This window comes from Ostrinia nubilalis, chromosome 3, assembly GCF_963855985.1.
Source record: "Ostrinia nubilalis chromosome 3, ilOstNubi1.1, whole genome shotgun sequence".
Lineage (NCBI taxonomy): Eukaryota > Metazoa > Arthropoda > Insecta > Lepidoptera > Crambidae > Ostrinia > Ostrinia nubilalis.
This window is the reverse complement of record NC_087090.1, coordinates 2,159,868-2,175,658: the sequence shown is the minus strand read 5'-3', so window position 1 is coordinate 2,175,658 and position 15,791 is coordinate 2,159,868. Positions and strand designations below refer to the sequence as shown.

Sequence of the window (15,791 nt, the reverse complement as noted above, 5' to 3'; positions counted from 1 at the left end):
AATTGCCTTCAACCAGCCAGTGATATATTTCTTTTTTTGTGGCTAGTGGCCAGTATTTATTTTATCGGACGCTTGGAGAATGACCTTAATCGACTGCTCAGATATGGATACTCATTGTTGTGACCTCATTCATATTGTGATTCGAAATTCAAATGGACCGCTTTTCTGATCAAAGGCGGGATTTTTGGATTTGGAACTGCCTTTTTACCTGACTGCGATGCAAATACAGAGTAGGTACTTATGTGATTTTCAAATAGCAATTAGCATTTTAGATAGGTTTGCATTTTATTTAAAAAATCTTTATGGTTTGAAAGTTAAAATCTAATGTTTTCACTGCTCTCACAATTCATTATCCTTAATAAGTGATAATGTCATTTGATTAAATTATCACGTGACGTATTAAGGCGTCACGTCCCGCGTTACATTTATTTTGTTGGGGTTATGGCGTAGAAGTTTAAAACAGTAGGATCATCTTTCGTTCTGATATTTATAAATGCGAAAGTAACTCAGTGTGTTACAACCTTTTTACGCCTAAACTACTGAACCAATTTAGATGAAATGTATAGAGATAGTTATTACACAGTTACAAGGAACTAGATTGATCATTTTGTACAAATTATTTTGATTAAAAAGATACGTTAAGACACAATATCTTTTGCTTAATTTTTATTTTTTTTAAAGAATACCTTCGACGCAGGCAAAGATAACATCTCATTCAGCCTAGTCCAAATTTTAATAAAAATATTATTATTTTTAAATAAAAAGAAAATTAGGATTACAATGGTTACCGCTTTTAAAAATTGCATTTTTTTGGCATAAAACTACCGAATTCACTTCTATTGTGTGTCGTATTAAAATTTGCCAGACGCTGTGTCATTAATGGGATTATGTAATTCTATTATGACAGTCGCTCGTCATCGCGTGGATGGGGTGTTTTTACTGTCAGAGTTGTTTCTGCCATAACCCATGGGTGTGGGGTGGAAAATGATACGAATGGACTTATAAAAGGCACGTATAATGTAATTATAGCCTGAGAATCTCTCTTGTCTAAAATATGTAATTTTACTCGAGTTCCTCATTCCGTAACTGACAATAGAACTTTGTTTTATGTAAGGTACACACGACCACACTGTTAACTATCCATTTCCGTTTTTGCTCTGGCTCTAATCAAATGGCGATTCTTTGCGATAGAACGAGATGACATGACTTTCAATGGGTAGTTAACACTGTTGGCGATAGTACGTAGATTATACTTAAAAAACTTTATCTGCGAATTTTTTGGGACACGATTCATAAAAAAAATATATTCTTTTATAATTTTTTCAGCTCTATGTAATTTACAGCACAGTGTTGTATTTTTCATGATTTTAAATTTACTTTTCAATGCAATACAAATGTCAAATAGTCATAAAATTAAGTTTTTCACTTGACTCTAAAACATAGTAACAAACCGAAACCACCACCCTGCACAGCACAAAACACTTCCAATTGAAAACAGAAGATTTTATTTTTTCTCGCAGTCTAAGTTTGCACAAAATATGGGAGGAGGCAATTCTATTCCAAGGAATGGAAACGAAAAAGTTCCAGGCAATTCCAGTTAGGGAATCAATGGAATCTGGGGCCGAGGGCTGCAGGTGAATCATACAAGTCATTGGAGCAGACGCCTGGGCTAGTGATGTTCCTGCGCACTATTCAAATATCATATGTCGATAAATTAATAAATAAGTTACGTTTCGGATAATTGTGATTTTAAGGCGAAACTACATTGTTTAATTACTTACGTATCACCTAGTTATCGTAAAATCAATTATCTATCTTGTTTATTTATTATTCCACTAATTTTCTTACTCGATTATTAATATTTCTTCGATACGATTAACTGGAGTTAAATGTTTTAAAAATATTCTGCTCAAAGCCTAATTAGTCTCGTCCCTTCCTATAAACTTTGAAACCGCATCATCTGGCATTGTAATCGTAACTAACCATTAGAACAATCAGCTGTCGCCGTATCTAGTAAATAGGTAATTACCGACTAATCGTATCTGACTATTACCAATTCGGCTATAATTATACGTTCTGCATCAAAACCATCGAATTGACTATTATTACCGACTAGCCATAGCTGATCGTATCGAGTCGATAACTATTAACATCATCACTAGCCTTCCTCAAACTGTTTTATTATCGGCTGCGCTGGGACCAATCCAAGTTTTGATCGCTGTAGATCCACCTACGCGGAGTAGTGATTTGCGAAATGATTTAGTGCCTTTCATTTTAGGACTACACGCTCGGGGCTTTTCTTTGGCGGCCATATTTTTCGTGAGTTCGTTAGTGTGGTAAAAGAATGGAGTCCTATGAAATACGATGTTAAGTTGGATTATTAAAAATTACTTTGGTATTTTTTCGTAACGGTGAGATTGCGGTCAAATATCTGTCTTGCATAAAAAAACAGTCATACTGTCAGCTCCAATGTTAAGAATAGGCTTAAAGTAATAAGTAATAACTAGTCCATAAAGTATATTAGTTAAAAACTCGTGCAAGTAGAGATCTAGATCTCTTCCTTCAGGCAAAATATAAAATTGATATTTTTTCATGCATTGCCTGAACATTTTAGGTATTTTTCCTAGGTCTGACATTTCCTAAATAATAAACAACTCATTATACATTATTAATAAATAATAAACAGCTCGACAAAGAATAAACAACTCATTACAAACTTGGCCATCTAGCACAAAGAGTCAGTACCTGACTAATATTCTAAAACATTTTAAATAGATTTCCGAGTTATTTTTTGTTAAATGACTTCGCTGGCAGTTTGTTTGTCAGCGAACAGATTAAACAGCCCCGAGCCGAGGCAGTTGTGAAGCGCGCAGATTAAAAACAGCATGCAGTTGTAAATCAGGGTAGTACAGTAGGGCCACTATAATTCAGAAATTTTACATAGCGTTTCTGTTTAAAGCACAATAATTGATAATGACCTATTGTAAATATTAAATTAACTACATGCAAGTAAGTGAGCGCGCCTCTAGGGTTAATATCACATATTGTGCAGCCCGCCTGTGGCCCTTGCCTGCGAAAAGGTTGCCGACTGCTGACCTATGAACTATGTGAAAGTCAAACAACATTATTTTCTTTTTTTTTTTTCAGGTTAAGCTCTGCCTAATTTTATAAGTGTACAGTGGCTCTGCGTACAAAAAAAAGTGTTTTAATAAAGATTAATAAAACTTGGTCGACGAACTGAATTAGTTTTGTCGGTTCAGTGTTACAAACATTCATTGAGTTAACGGAATTTTAGATTGAACCTACTGGAATCTCCATCCATAGTGATAAAACAACCTTCATACAAAAAGTGCACAATCTGAGGACATCTTTTACAGTGTTTTTCATAGGATTTCATTCCCTTTTCAACTGTATGCATTGCGTTCATTGCATAATCATTTTCTTTATTATTATAAAGCATTACCGCAGTTGTCATTTATTTAAATTACGTAAATAGTGGACGGGGCACATAGTTCGTAGAGCTGATGACCATTGGGGCAGAAAAGTTCTCGAGTGCCGACCACGGGCCGGGAGATGTAGTGTGGCTTCCCACTAGATAGACAGATGATCTGGTGAAGGTCGCGGATTACCTTGGGGGAAGCCTTTGTCCAGCAGTGGACGTCATTTGCATGAAACAAATGAACGAAACAAACATAACCTTTTAAACCTAATAAAAAATGTTGTAAATTAAGGCAATCATTGCTGCATGCGACTTTACAAAACTTTTATCGGGATTGAACTATCCTCCTTTCGGAATCGGATTCTGTAAGATAATAATAATAATATAAAAACGTGAAAGTTTTTCATCCGAAAATTTAAAACTGAACAACCTGGCAACACCATAGTGAACCTGGCAACACAAAAAGAGAAGATTAAAACATAAATCTTCAAAATTCAAAAAATCATATTCAAACTTCGAACGAGAACATTGATTCGAAAGACTTTCCCACGAAAAACGTGGAGAATCGTTAGTACAATGTCACCGATCGGAATTTCCTTGTTCGGGGCTCTTATTGGGAAAGTTTCCAGAGTTTCCAGCGACCCTCTGGATATAGATAAGACTGGCCGATAGTGAAACTTACTTTGGGATTTCTTGGAATTTGATTTTTAATATCCTTTCGGGTGTGACTCTTGTGAAAGTTAGTTTATTTCATTTATTTTAAGACATTATCGGTTACGTATTCGGAGTGACCTAGAAAGAAACGTGGTTATTGTATCTCTCCTTTTTAATATTTTCCAGAATGCTTTAGATGAGCTTACATTTAAATGAATCGTTATGACTTGACTTAAGGTGACTTATCTACTTGTAGGTATCTATTGTCTTTGCTGCCGTCATGTTTCGGATTAAAGCCGACTAACTATACATCGAAATCTGCATCCTTATTCTGGGATAGTTTAAATTTAAGATTGATCTTATCGCACACCAACCTTAACTTTCTTGCAATAACCAAACTTGTTCTAATTCTAATCTCAATATCATCGCGAAACCTCGGGAATGATTTTTTTCTCATATTTTCGGTCAATCTTACAGAATATAACGTAAAGTTCTGGATATAAAAGCGGGTGAAAAGTTACTTCTTTTACACATGTTGGTTTTCCTATTAAATAAATAAAAATAAAATAAAATAAGGTGATGTAGTCCATAAAATATTATTGTGTATTTGAACAAATAAATACGGCCACGTTCGCCGCATTTTTTTAGCTGCGCTGATAAAAGGTTTAAATTAGCGAATGCTTTCCTGTTTAAGATTGCAATTTAAATAAATGAATGAACGCATCAAGATTCAGTAGTAAAAAGGTATTGAGTACTAAATTCCTAGGCAATGCTAAAATAAGGACGCGTATTTGGGCTAGCTGCATGTCGCTTGCATGTAGGCTGGAGGCTGGTTTCGTGCTTTCATTGACAGGCGCACGTCATCGACTCCGTAACACAACCAATATGAATAGACGCTTTTATCAGAGTAAATACAAATGAGTAGGTCATCTTCATAGAAACGCACCGAGCGCGGTTTTTATGTGAGCGCGCGCCAATACTTATGCGGCGCGCACGCACACACTGATAAAATTAACCGCTTATCAACGCTAAATTTTGTCAGTGTGTGCGTGCGCGCCACATACGTATTTGCGCGCTCACATACAAACCGCGCTTGGGCGTTTCTATGAAGATGACCTACTCATTTGTATTTACTCTGCTTTTATACTTGAAATGAATTTTTGAATTGATTTAGGTACTGTCCTCAGAAAAAAGGCGCGATATTTCTAACCTCTCCAGAGGTTAAAGAATTTTTTGTGCTATTTTTGATAGACTTTTATTATTAGTTTGCCTCCTATCACATAAAAAAAAAAAAAAAAAAATTAGAATTTTATTTTCCTTAAACTAGGTTTGTCTAGCCTCTGCACTGAATACTACTATGACTCATGCTACATATAACATACCTAATTCAATAATAATTCCTACATTTAAAATTGAACCATAACTTCTACATCATAAAATTTCAATTTGATATTATATTGCTCAAAACAGCAAATCTGCAATTCTATAGTAATTTAATGACGAATAAACATCGGCTGGAATTGCCGATAAATCAACGGAGTGAGTTAGTTGTTCGTGAGTCATACGTCTAACTAATCGATTCTAAAGAAAACAATTTAAAATATTTATTGCACACATTCGTTATCTTGTAATAAATGTTGACAGATTCTGAGAATATTGACGAGCATTCGAAATAAATTAAATAAGATATAAAAAATCTGTGTTAGAGAGCAATATCACAAGTCCACTTTGTATAATTTATGTCACCGTAAAATTGTGAATTCTGTCAGATTATAATCTGACGTAGTTAAATTACAATCTAACCTAACCTAACCCACTGTTAGTTTACAATCTAACGCGTTATATTATAACTGACAGAGTTCACAATTTCAAGTTGACATTATATATTTTTAAGGCGGTCATAACATAGGTATAACTTACAACACAACTTGGTGACCTAAATTATTAAAGTTTTAACTGTACCTACCTACACAAAAAGCTGAAAATATTTTTCAGAAAAGTTTTGCTTTGAATATCAGCTAACAGTGTCGTGCCGGTTTAACTAATTAAATTAATTAGCATACTGGAATAAATCAAACAAAAAATACCACGCTCCGGCACTGGAGGGTTATGACGTCATCTGACGCCGGAGCACAAATAGAGAGTGGCGGTTATTTTCGCCTCCCCACCCAACGCCTCCGTGGCGCAATCGGCTAGCGCGTTCGGCTGTTAACCGAAAGGTTGGTGGTTCGAGCCCACCCGGGGGCGATGTTTTTTGTTGCTTTTTTAAATTTATTTTTTTATCCCCTTAGTAATAAAACTTCCACACTCGTTGAAAAGTATTTTAAAGTGACTTTTAGTATGGAAATGTCATTTCAAAACAGTGTTCAACAACTGTGTAACTTTTTATTAGTAAGGGGGTTAATATTCAAAAAATTGTATGTAAAGTTATGATTACAGTAATGCTTTATAACTTTAAAGTATCAATAACTAGCTAGTTTTTGTGAAAATAGAATAATTCAGTAGTCTGTGAAACCTTTTCTCTCACAATGTGTAAAATATGAAACTCTACATGATATTATTTCGTTTTTTACACTCTAATTTTAAATTACTCCTCTTCATATTGGATATTTTGATTTTGAATGTGAAAATAAAATATTTATTAACATGTTCAGTCAGCACCAAATAGTTCGGGATACCCTAAATAGCCAAAAAGTTCGCAACACGTGTGTTGTCGACTTTTTGACCACTTTGGTTGTCACGACTATTTGCCGCCGACTGTACCTAGTTGTTGGCCCTTTTCAGAGCCGTAATACACGTCTCAAATATAACTTGCTCTATACCACCACTTCGGGACAACATCAGCTGGTGCAAAGAAAAAGTGGCAGAAGTAACTCACAACTCTACCTAACCTAGCAGTAGTAAATAGGTAAAAAAACTACAAAATTTCCATTACACACAATATTCCTCACGTACTAAGCAGCGAGCTTACATTCTATAACTGGGCGAGCTTGCAAACATTTTCAATAGTTCATTAAAGCTTTCGTCCCAGGGCGGGCGGGAATTATAGTAACTCGTGCGAGTTACCGCCCACCTCGGGCAAGGGCTTGGTACGTGACTGAAACGGGAACTTTAAAAATATAGGAGCTTTTGCCCGCGGTTTAGCCGTGCGGTGGAGACTGAATGACCAACAGAACTAATCCGTTGGTTCTCGACGCGACTCTGATTAAGATGTGTGTCCAATGTCCATCATCATTATCTCAGGAATAGGACGTCCACTGCTGAACATAGGCCTCCCCCAATGCTTTCCGTGTTGCCCGGTACCAACAAAGCAGCCTGCGTTCAGCGCCTTCCTATTTTACGATGTCGTCGGTTCATCTTGTGGGTGGACGTCACACGTTGCGTTTCCTTCTTCAGAACCTTGGTGCCCTATCGGCCGCCAGTTCTGCGTACTATTTGCCCTGCCCATTGCCACTTCAGCTTGCTAATCCGTCGGGCTATGTCAGCGATTTTAATTCGCTCGTCGAGCTTTAGCTGCACCAAAATCACCAATACCTGAGACTCACCTTTTTAAAACATCATTTTACTAAAACACTATCTTCTTTAACTCATGTGTTTTCTAATATTATTCTTGTATCGATCAAAGTCAAATAAAATTTAATAAGCCCGCGCGGAAGACACATCAAATAAAATATTTCTTTTATACTGTGGGAATGTTATTACATTATAGATTGCTATCTATACTACAATATATATTGCTAGAGATGAAAAAATAGACAGTAATTTTTATTTGTCTAGAAAGAATATTCTTCTTCTTATTCTACTCCTACCAGGGCTAAATCTGTACTAAATGAATACGAGGATGGTTTTATTGTATTTCAATAACACTGGTCAACACATGTTTTTTTTCCTTTAATTTTTTTCTGTTATTGGGTATTTCTATGGCCCTGATTATGAAAAAAATACTGGGAGATCGCCAACAGCTTTATTTTTTAAAATATAGAGTTTTATTAATTTGACAAAAAAATACGAAAAATTATACATTGTGCTAATAAAATTTCTATTGAACACTAGCAAATGATCTTTTATATGATTTCCTTGAATAGGCAAGTTTGAGTAGATCTCGTTGCAAACTCCAGCAATGGTCTGCCATTCATATATGAGCACCACGCCCCTGATAACCTTCTCCCATTGTCAGAAAATTCCAATGAAAACTTTTATCCTGCTCCTCACTAAAATCACCCACATTTTGTGGAAATCGGTGATAATGCGAGTACATGAAGTGTATTTTTATGCCCATGTTGCACCCTAGCTCTTGCAAGTTGGATAGCATGCTCTCAACAATCTCTTTTTGGCTAGGAAATTACTTATAACCAAAAAAAATAATTTTAAGCTTAGGACTGGACTTCACTCATTGATTTCTTAAAATTACGATCGTTCACCAGTTGCCTAATGTGAGTCCCATCAAAAATTACCAGCTTTTAAGTTTTCTGCGCCAAATCCTGAAAAACTGCGTGAAAGAAAATTAAATCATTCGTCACTTTTGTAAAGCGCCTTCACAAACTGTTTCAAGATGCCGAGCTTAATATAAAGTGGTGGAAGTACGGTGATACGGACTTGGCTAACTAAAGGCACGTTTATAAAATTGTTTGTATCAACTTTAGCTGAAGAGCTAAAAGTTGTGTGTGCGGGAAGCCGCACTGGTCAAATTTTTTATAACCAATGCTATTGTTTGTTACGACTATTCCAGAGACACATGGAACAGGAATTTTGTGTAGCCCCCTTGTTGGCCTAAAAGATGTTACCTATTCTCAGAACACAAATGACCCATTTGTGGTCTTGATTACTTAATTTCAAATATTTATATGAAAGTGTCGATGTTACGCAGTTTTCATCAAGTCCGATAGAGGTTTTCGATGTTTTTCAAATATTATATTTACCACAAACATAGCAGGAGCCATCTGGATTAAGCACACAACATCTTCATAACGAAGCAATATCGAAAACACCAACAAAATATATTTTTTTGTCCAATTAAATCAAAAATCTAAGTAAAAATATTAAATGAGAGTAGAGAGCTATAACTTAAAAACAAAAGCTGTTAGAGAAAAACTGTTGCCATATTTAAAAAATATGCGTCAATTTGAGATAGAAACAGAAAAAAAATCACAGGAAACAAACAATTTTATTTTTTTTGTTGACCAGTGTAATTAGTTACATTATTTATTTTGATGTCTTCACACAATATTTCACCGCCTAAACAAATTCATTTCACTTATTTATTAATCAAAATTGTATTCTTTTAAAAAGATCCCACTTTAGTTATTAAGTCCGCAAGAGACTCGTATATCTACAATACAAGACTTCATCGGTGTATGGCTGCGATTTTAATCTGCAAGACGTTTGTATGAGTTCAGTTCAAGGCACGAAAGATCAGCGATTTCGTCTTAAATATGAACTATTTATGTATAACGTCCTTATTTATGTACTAATAATTTTATAAATGCGTAAGTAATCTGTCTACTGCTCCGTTTTAAATTAAAAGCCGCTAGACCGATTTTTATGCACCTTGGGTGTAGAGATATAAAAAAGAGTAGAGCCTAGCTAGAAGACATACTTTAAAAGCTTTGAAGAACGACAACACACCAAACATTTTTATTTGATTCGAAAGATTAAAAGGTTGGTAAGGTAAAGGGCCTTCCTCAACGAGCTGGCCAGTTTGACGAGTGTAGACCAAATCCTGTGTTACCCTTTGGTATATTAGAGAGGGTCATGCTCTTACATTGCATTAGATTTGCCACACTCTCCGAAGGGATCCCTATCACATCCCTAAGCAGGCTCTGGATTGGAACCCCCAAGGAAAAAATCAACGTGGTCGCCCCAAGCAAACTTGGCGGCGCACTGTAGCAGACGAGGCGAAGAAAATCGGCAAGACCTGGAGCGAGATCAAGCGCGAAGCTCAAGACCGAACGCAATGGAGGACTGTTGTGGACGCTCTGCCCCATCTAGGGGACAAAGGACCTTAATTAAATAAGTTTGCTCTTACATTGGATACCAAAGTATCTGATGATGATGGTTATGATTAGTAAAATTCCAAATTAACCTTTAACCGACGACGTGATTTTTTTGTCACGCCGTCTGCGACGTGCGGTCTGTGGGACCGCTATACTGTTTACTCAAAAAGTAATCATTTTTTGTATAAAAGTATATTGATTTTATATTTTTTGAGAGCATTATAGTATTACAAATAAACATACGTATAATTTGTGAGGAATCAATGTAAATTATTTATTTAAATATGGCTAAAACGTTTTTGACGCTTAATTTCATTGAAATAACACTAGAGCTCAATAATACCTATATAACTTGTAAATTTTAATCAAAGCAAGAAAAACTATACTCCTTCCTAAATATAGTGAACATAATGAATAAAATAAAAATATATGACACGTACATTATATGCACAAAAAAAAATTTGACGTAGGGTAAACATTAGGCACAATCAAGACATTTTTTTTACCGCATTCCAAGCATTTCCGGTATACATAGGTAACTCCTGTAAGATAATTTCGTTTTCAATTTAGGTGGACTAAAATGTACGTCTTTTTTGCAGCTGGTACAATGACATCAGGCAGATTTGGCATGTCAGAACCTAGAATACATGTCACTGTTTGCTTTACCACCCGTTTCGGGGTATTTTTTACAGACTACCATATTTTACATAATATTATGTCCAAATATCAATAATATCATTAGGAAATGTCATTTCCTAGGTTGTGGTGGCCCAGGATCCATAATTTTTACGAAAAATGAGTCGTCTAAAACAAAAACGCAAGTTTTAGTATGGTACAAAAATGTCACGTAGTCTGCGACGTGCGGTCCCACAGACCGCTGTTGAACTTTAAATCGAAATATCTTATTAAAACTGCTCTCATCGATGTAACCATTACCTGTAATGGCGTTTGGGCAACTAAACTCGAAGGTACTGAGACGCTCGGGACATGGGAGTAAGTAGAACATTGCAATCCAGAAATTTAAAAAACTGGAGCGGTCTGTGAGACCGCACGTCGTCGGTTAAAGGTTAAGTGTCTCCTCAACCATTTTTTGAACGAATCAGTGAATTTGATCCATCACCGCTTCCCGTTTGCTCCTTACAACTCTCCATAGGAAGCAGACGATAAATCTTCCCATTGTCACCGGCAGATGGCGCCGTGTCCAGGTTTTTACCGCTATAACTTGCTAACAAAGACCCCCTTTGTACCACCTGTTTCATTCTTGGCGTTAGGATTTAGTTGTACAGTACCACTAGCAGTAGTGGCGACTAACATAATTTAAATAATGACAAATTGATTGAAACTAATTTTAATTTGAGGCGACAAAATAGCCCAATTATAGTGTAAGCTATTTTTAAGTGCATAAGCAGTCCTCACAAATTCTAGCTTAGCTAGACAAAACAACCTACATAAAATAAAAGTGTTTTTGACTGTTCTTATTTAATCTAAGGTTTAAAGAGTTTCAATAATACGACACTCTTCGTGTACTTATGAGTATGAGACCGGATTTTTTCAAAATCTGAGAGATCTGCTAGGTACTGTGGAATTTTATGTAAAAAATAAAATAAAGCCAATCTCGTCACAACCAATTATAAATTCATAACAAAAAGTCAGTTTACACAGCACGACGCAATAATCAAGTTGACCCACATGCAATCTGTACCAATCAATGCGAAATCCAATCATTTGCAAACTTGTAAAGGCGAAAATTTAACAAAAGCTTTATACATTTTGTTGTTTTAACGCTATATTCATAAATGGATTCGAATCTTTTACCTATTTGCTTTGACCTATGCAGTATGCAGTCTGATATAGGACTGTTTTATTGATGTTATAAGTATTTATTTACAAAACAAGACATGAAAACGATTCTTATAATAATAACAATATCCTTAGACATTTTACTCCGCTCCATCTAGCTCCAAACCTAGCAAAACTTGTACTTGTTACTAGAAAAAGAACATAAATGAACAATGAACATAATATAATGATGTAGGTACTTTTAAAAGTATGTTTTAGTCAGTCCTGTCGTAGACTCCTATAATTTTTTTAACAGTTGTACAGTACGATTTTATAAATTTAATCCACGACTCCGAACCGATTTATATCGTATCCTTTAAAAGCTGCTGTAAAACTGTAGGTTATTTAAAGGACGCGTAACAGCGGGCTGCCCTTTTATGTGCGATCCTTTATTAATGTGTGTTTTTAAAGAATTTATGACCCACATCTGCCGATGTGAACAGCGATAGAGTCTAGTAGAGACGTAAATCTTGACTGTTAAGTTAAATTCAATTAAGCGCGCTTTAAAATATAGTTAAAGTAGAGTGAGACACTTTAAAATATTTGAAATTATTTATAAGTTGTACCTATATTTATGTAAGGACAACAGTGAGCCAAGTTATGTAGATGTATAAGACCGATTTTGAAGCAAAAATTATATTTAGTTCAATGTAGTGTCGACTATACCCATGTCTTGTATCTATTTACGATGAATAGGTACTTGAATTAATTTTAACAATTAAACGCTTCCTTAATTAAATTAGTGCCTTAATACCATCGCAGCCTTTGATTGGCACCAGACTATAAAACGCTATGTAGGTACTTAATGTAAGGTTTATTAAATCTTCTAGTCCTATATTTTGAAGGTCTAGTCTATTTTCAAGGATAAACATCGTTTCAAAAATAGTTTACACTAAGTACCTACGAGTATCGTGAGAATCGAAAGCTCGCAAATGTAGTCGTATAAGAAAACCATTTTAACCTCAAAACGCTCAGTTAGCCTTCAGAAGAATAGGGAAAAACTATCCCCTCTCAACTATTACGTTACGTGTAGGAAATCAGAATATCTTGCCAATTTTCCCCTTTTTTCCATGGAAACTTTTCCCTGCCATTACGCGGTGTAACTCGTTTCGTGTTTAAAGGTGATATAGCGATTCGCTGGGAGCGTAAGCTGTTTATAGGCGGTATACAGTGTGAGTCACGTTAAAGTGTACATATGAAAATAGATGAAACAAGACCTATTTTTATCGACAAAAAAGTGGTCAAAAAATTTTTGAGGTTTTTTTTAAATTTTTTATAGAATTTTTTTTCTTCCAATGACTTATTGTAAAGAAAACGTAATAACTTTTAAACTAAGCGGTATATCGTGATAAAATAAAAACAGTAACAATGCTAAATAACAGGCAATACTAAAAAAATACATGAAATACACAAAAAAGGCCAACAAATAATAAAAAATGATACTTTTTGAAAAAAATCTGCTTTAAAATTCGTGTTTTTTTGGTTATTTGATAAATTTCTCCAAAAAATTCCCCTATAACAGGTGGTTTTTATTACTTTGTATTATTCTCTATCGTATTATCTTTGTAAAACCAAAAATCGCATGTGTCTATCCCTATTACAACATTTGCTATGATCGTTTCGCCTGTTATTTAGCATTATTACTGTTTTTATTTTATCAGGATATACCGCTTAGTTTAAAAGTTATTACGTTTTCTTTACAATAAGTAATTGGAAGAAAAAAACTTCTATAAAAAATTTAAAAAAAATCTCAAAAATTTTTTGACCTCTTTTTTGTCGATAAAAATAGGTCTAGTTTCATCTATTTTCATATGTACACTTTAACGTGACTCACACTGTATATTGCTTATTTGTAACCTTGGTTAGGGATGCCAGGGTTATGAAATTGCTATAGAAGATTATAACGTTTGCCATTTTAAGTAGAGCCTAGGCGCAGACCACCGACTATTAGTTGGCTGATAGTTAGGTCGGGCTGTTGATCAGTATGGAGAGCATACAAATTAGAATTGGGCCCAACTATCGGCCAATTACGGCCGTAAACGAACTAAAGTCGCTGACATAGCCCGACGGATTAGCAAGCTGAAGTGGCAGTGGGCAGGGCACATAGTACGCAGAACTGACGGCCGATGGGGCAGCAAGGTTCTGGAATGGAGACCACGTACCGGAAAACGCAGCGTGGGACGTCCACCCACAAGGTGGACCAACGACCTGATAAAGGTAGCAGGAAGGCGCTGGATGCAGGCCGCTACCAACCGTGCGATGTGGAAGTCATTGGGGGAGGCCTATGTTCAGCAGTGGACGCCCTGTGGCTGAAATGATGATGATGATCGGCCAACTCAAAGTCGGTGGTCTGCGCCTAGGCTAAATAATTACATACTTCGAAGACTCGTAGCCCCTAATTTAGACTATAAGTAATATACACAACACGTAATATCCTACGTTACTTAATTGTTTTTACCAGAGGTGTTGTACAAGATAATCCTCTTGGTTCTTAGTATTCTGTTATTATGCTATATCAATTACTAAAATCCCTGCGAATTCTACATTCTCCCAGAAAGGCGCCATACAAAACCCGCTTTTAAAATTAAGTACTTGTACAAACAAACAACGGCAGATGTGTTTTAATAATCAAAGCTGGTCAAGGGCGAGCCGCGGTAGTTATGTTTGGTTCCATATCTAATTACCTTATTAAAATTCTGTAGTATAACTTATAATCAGTAAGTATGCTATTTAAGTTCATGCAGTAAGTATGCACATCATCAAACACAAGTGTCTTTCTTTTAAAGAAATTATGTATAACAGATCTATAAGAAAGAGTCACAGTCAAAATAAAAAGCTAAAATTCTGGTATACTTTTCGTTATTAAAAATTCATGGGAATCATTATCAAATGTCCTACAAATAAATTGTTAGAATATCAATAAATGACTGAACGCCTATACGAGCGGAATTTTCGGCTTTTCCTAGAACAGTTTTCCTTATAGGTTCGCTTTGTGGCATAGCCGGCGGATCGGTGAAGCCATTTACTTACTACAAACAAAAGACGCTACATTATTTACTAGGTCACTGCCACCTAGCTCATAGAGATGATGGCCGTTGGGGCAGAAAAATTCTCGAGTGGCGACCACGGGCCGGAAGACGTAGCATGGGCAGGCCTAGTCCCACTAGGTGGACCGACGATCTGGTGAAGGTCGCGGGAAGAACCTGGATACGGGCAGCGTAGACCGGTCGTTATGGAATTCCTTGGGGGAGGCCTTTGTCCAACAGTGGACGTCATTTGGTTGAAACGAATGAACGAATGACCGCCACCTGCGTAGATACTTACCCACGTTACCCCAAATCCGAAAAGGCAAAACGAACGCACAACGAGTACCTACACTCGGCTCCAAAATCCAAACCGACAGTCCTTTTAAAACCCATTATCATTCAGAGCGGAGCCACTCTATACGAAACTTCACAGCGGGTAAGGTTGGGGCCTCAGTTACAGCGGAGAAAGCGTTTTTTTGTTTGCATGTACGAGTATGTATGAGTATAATTATTGCTCAATATCACTCGTGTACTTAACAGCCGGATCGACAGATACCTTGATGAGTAGTATATGGGGCGCTTCAATAGAAACCATTCATCCAAGTAATACAAGATCTAAATCTAAATATTATAACATTAAATAGGGACATATCCAAAATATAAGATACTCACTTGTAAAGTTTTATCTCTGCCCTTATATATTATTATATCACATCCTGTTTTCACACGATTGCTAAAGAAACTAAGTATACGAATATGATACAAATAGGACTGAAATGTATAATATGCTATGAAAAATACATATTTTTACTCGATGATGACTTACCGGAAAACATGTTG

General features: G+C 35.8%; 1 non-coding gene across 1 annotated transcript; it reads left to right on the top strand.

The window, feature by feature from the left end:
- The first annotated feature begins 6,266 nt into the window (after positions 1-6,266).
- Trnan-guu (transfer RNA asparagine (anticodon GUU)) lies at positions 6,267-6,340 on the top strand. Its single transcript has one exon. It is a non-coding gene; the product is annotated as a tRNA-Asn (tRNA).
- The last annotated feature ends 9,451 nt before the right edge of the window (positions 6,341-15,791 follow it).